This window comes from Chiloscyllium plagiosum, chromosome 20 (assembly GCF_004010195.1).
Source record: "Chiloscyllium plagiosum isolate BGI_BamShark_2017 chromosome 20, ASM401019v2, whole genome shotgun sequence".
Classification (NCBI taxonomy): Eukaryota; Metazoa; Chordata; class Chondrichthyes; order Orectolobiformes; family Hemiscylliidae; genus Chiloscyllium; species Chiloscyllium plagiosum.
In genome coordinates this window covers 45,335,013-45,343,573 of record NC_057729.1, presented here as the reverse complement: position 1 = coordinate 45,343,573, position 8,561 = coordinate 45,335,013, and positions in this window count along the sequence as shown.

Sequence of the window (8,561 nt, the reverse complement as noted above, 5' to 3'; positions counted from 1 at the left end):
GCAAGACCTCCCCTTCACAAATCCGTGCTGGCTGTCCCTAATCAAGCAGTGTCTTTCCAGATACTCATAAATCCTATCCCTCAATACCCTTTCCATTACTTGCCTACCACCGAAGTAAGACTAACTGGCCTGTAATTCCCGGGGTTATCCCTATTCCCTTTTTTGAACAGGGGCACAACATTCGCCACTCTCCAGTCCCCTGGTACCACCCCTGTTGACAGTGAAGATGAAAAGATCATTGCCAATGTTCTGCAATTTCCTCTCTTGCTTCCCACATAATCCTAGGATATATCCTGTCAGGCCCAGGGGACTTTTCTATCCTCAAGTTTTTCAAAATGCCCAACACATCTTCATTCCTAACAAGTATCTCCTCTAGCTTATGATAATGTGCGAACAATGACAGGATAAAGACAGGAAAAACCTCAAACATTTGAAACAGCCATCAGAAGAGTTCAGCATTTGCAAACAGCTGTGAAATATTATCCAGTGAAAAGATTAGAGAAATTTAGAGTCCCTATTTTGCCTGGAAGCCAAAGAGAGTCTGATCACAAAGCCATGGATGTGCTCAGGGCTTCTTCCAGGAAAGAAGCATAGGCCCAAACTACAGAGCTTCTATAGCTGAGAAGTACCTCAGTTAGGGTGGCACAGTAGCTCAGTGGTTATTGGGAGGCAAGGGCTATTCTCTACACCATGGCTGATGACTCTACTACACAATCCTGCTGACTGAGGCTGGGGCCAGATATATTATTCCTTTCAGTTCCCCTCCTTCTATAAGCACAGTCAATGGCTGGTAGTGCTTGACTGGGTGCTTAGTTGGGGTTAAAGATGACACTGGCATCAGGGATCTCAGAAACTCCTGACAATATTAAGTACTATAGTGAAATGGAAGACACGATGAATGGGGAGTCATGGGAGTGTGGAGCCTATGTAATGAAATGGGTTTTAAATAAAAGCATGAGCATTATCACAAGGAATTGTGGAGAAAAACCCTCCATGAAACTCGTCAAAATTGACATTGAGCTGATCGCTGATAAAATTCAGCCCATTAAAAAGTAAGCAACATTTGAAGAAGACTAACTACCTGAGAGGTACTATTGAACTAAAAGCCCAGCTATTTGTAGTCACACTGCATTACCAACTCTCAAAAGACTGAAAAGGAGCAGTTTCTTTGGGAAGTAAAATAATTGTAGTAGCTACTTGATAAGGTAACAAAAGAAAATGAAGACTGCCAAGCTTCACATTCCAACATTAGTGACCCTCTGGCACAGGTTCAAATGAACATAAGCGACAAGAGTGCGAATGAACATAACTGTTGTGCCAAGAGAAAAAGAGAAGCTGAAAAAGAAAAAAACGTATAAAGATTTCTACAAATTCAGTCAAAAGACAGCTATTACTCTGAAGGAATTGACAGAAGAAAGAAACGCCCTGATGATGGAAGAGGACTCTGATATTGAAATTTTCAACACTCAGAAGCCATAGTGAAATATTATCTGAGGAGCTAAACTGCTGCAATCATATTTTTAAGGCCTTTCATGTTTGAAAAAAATAGCCTTTTTGAGAGAACTGAAATCCTTGTTTAAGTTTGTGGAGGACGACCCTGAAAAATCAAACCTTCATTAAAAAAGAAAAAAATCAACTCAGAAATTATTTATGACCCTTTCTTAGGAAGGAATTAGAAATAATATGCGGGAAGTTGTGGAACCAATGTATGTTGTATATTGTGCTTTGTTTGATTAGTTGTGTCAATGTTCATTGAAAACCAGCTCTCACTACAGCTCGTGGCACGGCTAATTCGAGACCACAGGGCTTCAGCATTAGAATCATGATACTTTCTAAGCCCCGTAGCATTTGATGTGGCCAGTGGATTAGTCTATTCTTGATATCACATGGCGAGTGGGTATAATAAATTCGTTAAGAACTGACATTTGTGTTGGCGGTTATCTCAAGAGTTCGACTGAACTTCTAGTTGATGTTGGTTGTAAACACAAAGACTGATATCTTCCAGCTTAAATTCATAATTGCTAGCAGACTAAAGACTGGATGCTCTGATCCTTCTTACCAGTCTCCAAATCTCAATGCACACAGTCTTCACTTTCACCTTTGTCCTCAAGTTCCATTTTAAGTATCCCACTTGCGTTCTTTGTTGCACCTCACCGATCTGAGTACTAATACTCTGCCTCTGCTCGTCAAACCTTATTCATTCACAAGTCTTGATGCACTACCTTATCCCATCCACCTAATTGAATCCCAGAGTTTTTGTAGCTTTCTTCTCCCACCTTAGTGTGAAGGAAGTTCATTAAAAATTTTAAACTGAAAGAACCACGAACGTTGGAAATCAGAAACAAAAGCAGAAATTGCTGGAAAAGCTGAACAACTCTGGCAGCATCGGTGGAAACCATCCACAGATACTGCCAGGCCTGCTGAGGTTTTCCAGCAATTTCTGTTTTTGGCAGTAAAAATGTCTATTGAATGCGTTGTTCATGTTTACAATACTGCTGTATGGCACATGCATTGTACATTCAAGAATGAATTTCACTGACAATTTATAGAAATAGATCAGAAGATTTAGCATTTTATTGTTAGTTGTATTGATTAAGTACAGATCATTAAATGTTATCATTATGGCAATATTCCACAGGATTCACAAGTATGAATTCAGCTACTCATCAGCAATTGAGCCAATTAATCCACAATGCCATTAACTCCATTCCAGATTCATATCAAGAAAATAAATGTATTCTAATTATTCCTTAATCTGTGTGATGGATTTTTGCCCCCCTTCTTTAAATTTAATGGGATTTTTACTTCTTTTGGCAGAATCCTTTTTATAAATATCTCAATTTTTTTTCTTATTTTTAGAAAACAAAGGATGCTCACCCTAGGATTTCCAGGTGAAAAACTATAGACATCTCCAGAACATCTTATAATGCATTTCTGCGATAAGTCAGGAAAAAGTGCTGAAATATAAAACATCCATTACACACCTCAACTTCCATCAGTGCTCTATCTGACATCAGCGCTGCATCTGTGGCAAGCCAGAGTGCCCATGAATGAAGCGCAGGTCTCTGAGTGTGGAATATACTACACCACAAGAATATTTTACTTTTACAAGACAAGAAAAGGACAGGATTCTCAAGTCTTCTTTACTCCTGGTTAGAAATTTATAATTGTTCCAAAGTTATAACTTATTATGAATGAATTATTAAATCAATCATGTTAAATTCCAGACTTTTCCAAGACAAATCTTTTAACTGGTTCTTTTTCTATATTAGGAGAAATCACAGCAACAATTGCCTTTTTTGAAAGCATTTGCATTTTAAGAAATTATGTTTTAAAAGTTGTGAGAAAATTAAATTAACATATTCTAGAAACTGGAAAATGGGAACAGATGCCACAAGGTCATAACATATAACGTATAATGAAAACACATTTTCCTATAATGTATTTCTTTGAATGTAATAATAAATTAAATCACCAAAGTCTCACAAATAATTTTCTAATTTTCAATATGTCTTAATCTTATTTGACTAACTTATCAAACTGGTAGTTCCTCGATCAGAAAATTTAACTGAAAATTTGGAGTTGAATAAGAGTCTTAGATTAGTCTAGCCATTAGGATTGGGAGCCAATTATCAACTATTGCTCCTACAGCACTTCCAAGGAAAATAATTTAGCAGCTCCTACAACAATAAACTTTGAGCTTGATCAATAATATTAAATAAAAAGAAGTAATCATATTGAACTACAATAAATAACTTCCTTTTCTTTATAAATCAGCCTCACTCTGAAGATCTTTCTATATTAGTAAGAGTCAAAAAAGCGTTGTCAGGAAATTAGCTTGTTAATAGTTTAGGAAAGATTTTTAATGAGCATAATATGATAAATATAACAGAATATGGAAAATATTTCAAAAAATGCAGTGTTACAGTGGTCATGGTATGTTGGGTCAAAATCAAACCAATGTTAGGTGCTTTTCACAAGGTAGAAACATTACTAAGAGACTGACCAAAGGGCATTGGTCACACACCTACCTCGTGGTTCCACAGCAGCACTAGCTAGAAGCATTAATATGGTTTAGCTGTCTGTCTGCTCTCTGCTGTCCTAATGCCAGTTCAGTAACCAGTCAACCAGAGGTACGGCCTCTGTTAGTGCCCATGCCCCAGGCAGAGAGTCTGCAATCAGGGTGACCATGAAGAAGGTGGAGGAAGGATCACTGGTGGATCAGGCCTTTTTCATGAAGAAAGCTCACAACCTTCAGGAGCGTGAAACAATGTGAGTGTCTCCTGAAGATATTTCAAGAGAGAGGAATGGAGTTCTTCTCTCCATCCTGTCTGCGGTACCACTGTTTGTTCTCCTTGCACAGTGGAATTGGGTTGTTCCAATCTTTATGTACAGCCCCTGCCTCCCAGCAGCAGATGTCCTGATCTTCTTGAGAATGGATGTACAGCGTGAAGGGAGCAGCAGCAATGGAATGGACCCCTTTGGAATCTACATCAGCAAGTAGCAGATCAAGGTGACCCTGAAGGTGTACATTAGTGGGAACATACTCTATCCACCCCCTAGTTTCACAGTTGGTGGGTTCCAAGGATACGTATCTTATGTGAAGCAGCCTAGAGACTGCTGAATGTGTAGAAGTCAGGGAATGTAGCAACAGACTGAAAAATTACCCTTTGCAGGAACTGCAAACAGTAGGGCCATCTGACCAAGGTCTGCAAGAAGACCAAGAGCTGCAACCTGTGTGAGGGAAGCAGTCCATCTGTACAGGCTTGCCCAAGATGGGGAGGGGACACATACGCTCAGATGTCTGGAAGGGGCAATGAGAGGTATGGACCCACAAAGGTGCCACCGTCCAGCAATAGAACTGAAATGAGGAACACCCAGAAGGAGGGACAGAGAGCAAAGGAGGAAAAGCTAGCTATCATGGATGCATAGCAAGTGACCCAAACTCCACCTGAACAGATGGAGTCAATGGAGGAGGAGGAAATGAAGAAGGCAGGGGAGTGGATACCAGTGAGAAACAACCCCAAAAGGGAAACATGTCAAACCTCTGTAGGCCCACAGCAAAATGGCAAGAGGAAGCTGCATGATGGACACACTAGCAGCTCCTCTGACAACGAAAATATGCTGAGGGATGGCCACCACAAGTGAAAAAAGGCACAGCACCACAGGGGAGAAGGAGAGGAGCAGCACCACCAAATGCAGAAACGTTGGACACCTGGTGAAGCCCAACCTCCAGCTGTCAGGTTCCAAGGGGTACCCACTGCACCATCGCTGCAGCCAACTGGAAGCAGTGATGCTCCAAATCAGGAGCAGACCTCAACATTTCCTTTGTTGGACTTCAAACTGGACCTTCTTGGCTTTGCTCTCACCCCAACGACGCCTGATCAGGGCAATCCCCCCCAGGGAGGAACATGATGGCTACGTCAATGCTGACAATGTCCAGCGTACTGTGAGGATGCAGGGAGTCCCTCTGTGACAAAACCGTAGGTGAATGGACTTTGGGTCAATGGGTAATTCTATAAACTCTCAAAATGGGTATTAAAATTGCCAGTATTAACATGAGTGGCATTAAATCTAATATGCAATGTATTTCCACACTGGCTTACATGGTCAATGTCAAAGGGGAACTCCAATGTCTGTAGAAGAGCAGGATGCTGCACCTCAGAAGCTACAGGAAATGGTCGAGCTTCTGAGCCCACGGGCCATTGATCTGGTTGGGAGAGAAGCAATAGCTGATTCTCATGCCCTGGGTATTCTGCTGCAAGGAGGCAACTTCACCATCTATGAAGTTGAGGAGGAGGTGGTGGGTGGGTGCCTCCTCATACTAGATGTTATGTGCAGAAGTGCTGGCTGAGACTAATTAATATATCTATGCCTTGGTGGTAAAGAGCAAGTGGATGGTTGTCCTGCAGCAACTCCCACGGCTGCTGGCGATATCCAGACTGGTCATTCTGGCCAGTAATTTCAACTGCATCATCAATGCAGAGAGACAATCTGGAGGGGCTGACAGCAAATCAAACGCCACGTCCATATTTCTGAATGGAAATAGTTACAGTCGCCAAACTGCACAACATCTTCACAATTCGTATAGATGGAACTCAGTGTAGATACACCTGTCCATAGCCCGATAGGTTGATCTGCTCAAGTGTAGATTTCCTGTTTGTGTCCCACACACTCTTGATCAGATCCACCAATTTCAAACTAGTATTCTTTTCTGACCACTGCGTCTGCTGGCTGACTGTCAACAGGACAACCAACGCAAGAGAATGTGGAAGCTAAATGTGAAAACATTGAAGCGCTGAAAAGGGATTACACAGGTTGGCGAACCATGAAGCAACTCTTTCAGTCTCAAATGGACTGGTGGGAGACAGCCAAGGGGAACATCAAGAAGTTATTTATCCCCATCGGCAAGAGAGAGATGGGGAAACTGTCCAATCTCTAGAAAACCATGCAGAACCTACTCCTGCTGCAGACAATGGAGATCGATGTCATGGAGAATCTCCAGAAGGTGAAGAGCCAGAAAGTCTCAGTCTTTGCCTCAGAGGTTACCAAGATAATCTTCTGGTCCAGGATTTGCACCGTGGAGCAGGATGAGATGTGCTTATGCTTTTCTTCAGAAGGTGCACAGGGAAACCACTGTGATCAGAAATCTGAAGGAAGAAGTCGATTTGGTAACGTCATCACAGGATAACATCCTGAGGATCAGCAAAACGTTTAATGCTGCTCTATATGGCGCAGCCCACAAACAGCGCAGCTTCTCAGTCATTCCTGTCCTCTGTTACAGAGGCCCTAGATGGCAGCATGTGGAAGAGTCTGGACCAACCATTGTCTCTGGATGAGCTGACCAAGGCCTTTGATTCTTTAACAAAGAGTAAAACCTGGAAGCGATGGCTTACCAGCCAAATTGCATTCAGCTCTGTGGGAAGTGGTTGGCCAGGACTTGCTGGAGGTGTATGTATGAATCCATGAGGAAAGGTATCATCATCTCCATCTACAAGCGGAAGGAGGAGAGGGACGAAATTGGAAATTGGCAACCGATTTCATTGCTGTATGCAGATTACAAAATCCCATATAAGGTCATAGAATTATAGAATCCCTTTGTGTGCAAGCAGGCCATTCAGCCCATTGAGTCCGTACGGTCCCTCCAAAGTGCAGCCCACTCTGACCCAACCCCCTACCCAATTCCTGTAAACCTGCATTTTCCATGGCTAACCCACGTAGTCATGGGATATGTCAGGTCTGCTCTAGGATCAGTGATTCATCCAGACCAACCTGTGTTGTGCTGGACAGGATGATCTCTGAGAGCTTTGCACTCCTCAGGGATACAATCGCCTACATGCAGGACAGGGGGTTGGATTCCTGCCTCATCAGCCTGGATCAGGAGAAGGCCTTTGACAGGATATTACACACCTAAATGTGGGATGTCCAAAATGGGCTTTGAGGAGGGAGTTTACAAGTGGATCTGACTGGTTTACACGAAAATTGTTAGTGCGGTCTCAATTAATGAGAGGGGATCAGAAGGTTTGCCAACCAGATCTGGAGTCAGGCAGGACTGCCCTCTCTCTGCTGCCTTGTTTGTGCATTGCATAACGTCTTTTGCCAAGTCCTCCAGGAAGGATATGAGCCTGAGAGGGGTGACTATTCCAGGTAGTGGAGGCCTTCAGGTCAAAGCCTCCCCGTAAATGGATGATGTCACCGTTTTCTGCTCTGATCCACGATCAGTGTGCAGACTCAAAAGCATCTGCAATTGTTTCCAACTGGCCTCGAGAGCCAAGGTAAATTGAGGCAAGAGTGAGATCATGTTCTTTGGGAACTGAGCCAACCAATCCTTTATCCCCTTCACCCTGTCAGGACAGATTACCTGAAGGTGCTGAGAATATGGTTCAGTGGGGCCGGGCATGTGCAACAACTTGGGAGGAGCGCATTGACAAGGTGAGGCAGAAACTGGTCTTCTGGGAGCACCGCTAGCTCTCCATTGAAGGTAAAAACCTGGTCATCAGTTGTGAGGCACCCTGTCTCTTGTGTATGTGGTATAGTGGCGCTTCTCAGAACCTGCACTATTGCATTCACCTGAGCCATCTTCCACTTGATTTGAAGGTCTAAGATGGACAATGTATGCAGAGACACATGGACAAAGCTCTGGATTAGGAGTTACCCAACACTGCCCTCATCCTGATGACCAGCTTCGTATATGGCTGCATCAATTTGTGTGTAGACCCTCGGTACACAAACAAAGTGTCACTTCATACTGAGGTTCTACCTGTTCCTGGTGTTGGAAAGGATGAGTCTGGCCTCATTACTGCAGATCGCTTCAAATAGTTGGACCATTCATAGAGTCATAGAGATGTACAGCACGGAAACAGACCCTTCGGTCTAACCCGTCCATGCCGACCAGATATCCCAAACTAATCTACTCCCACCTGCCAGCACCTGGCCCATATCCCTCCAACCCTTCCTATTCAATTACCCCCACATGCCTCCACCAATTACATGTTGCAATTATACCAGCCTCCAACACTTCCTCTGGCAGTTCATTCCATACACGTACCATCCTCTGCGTG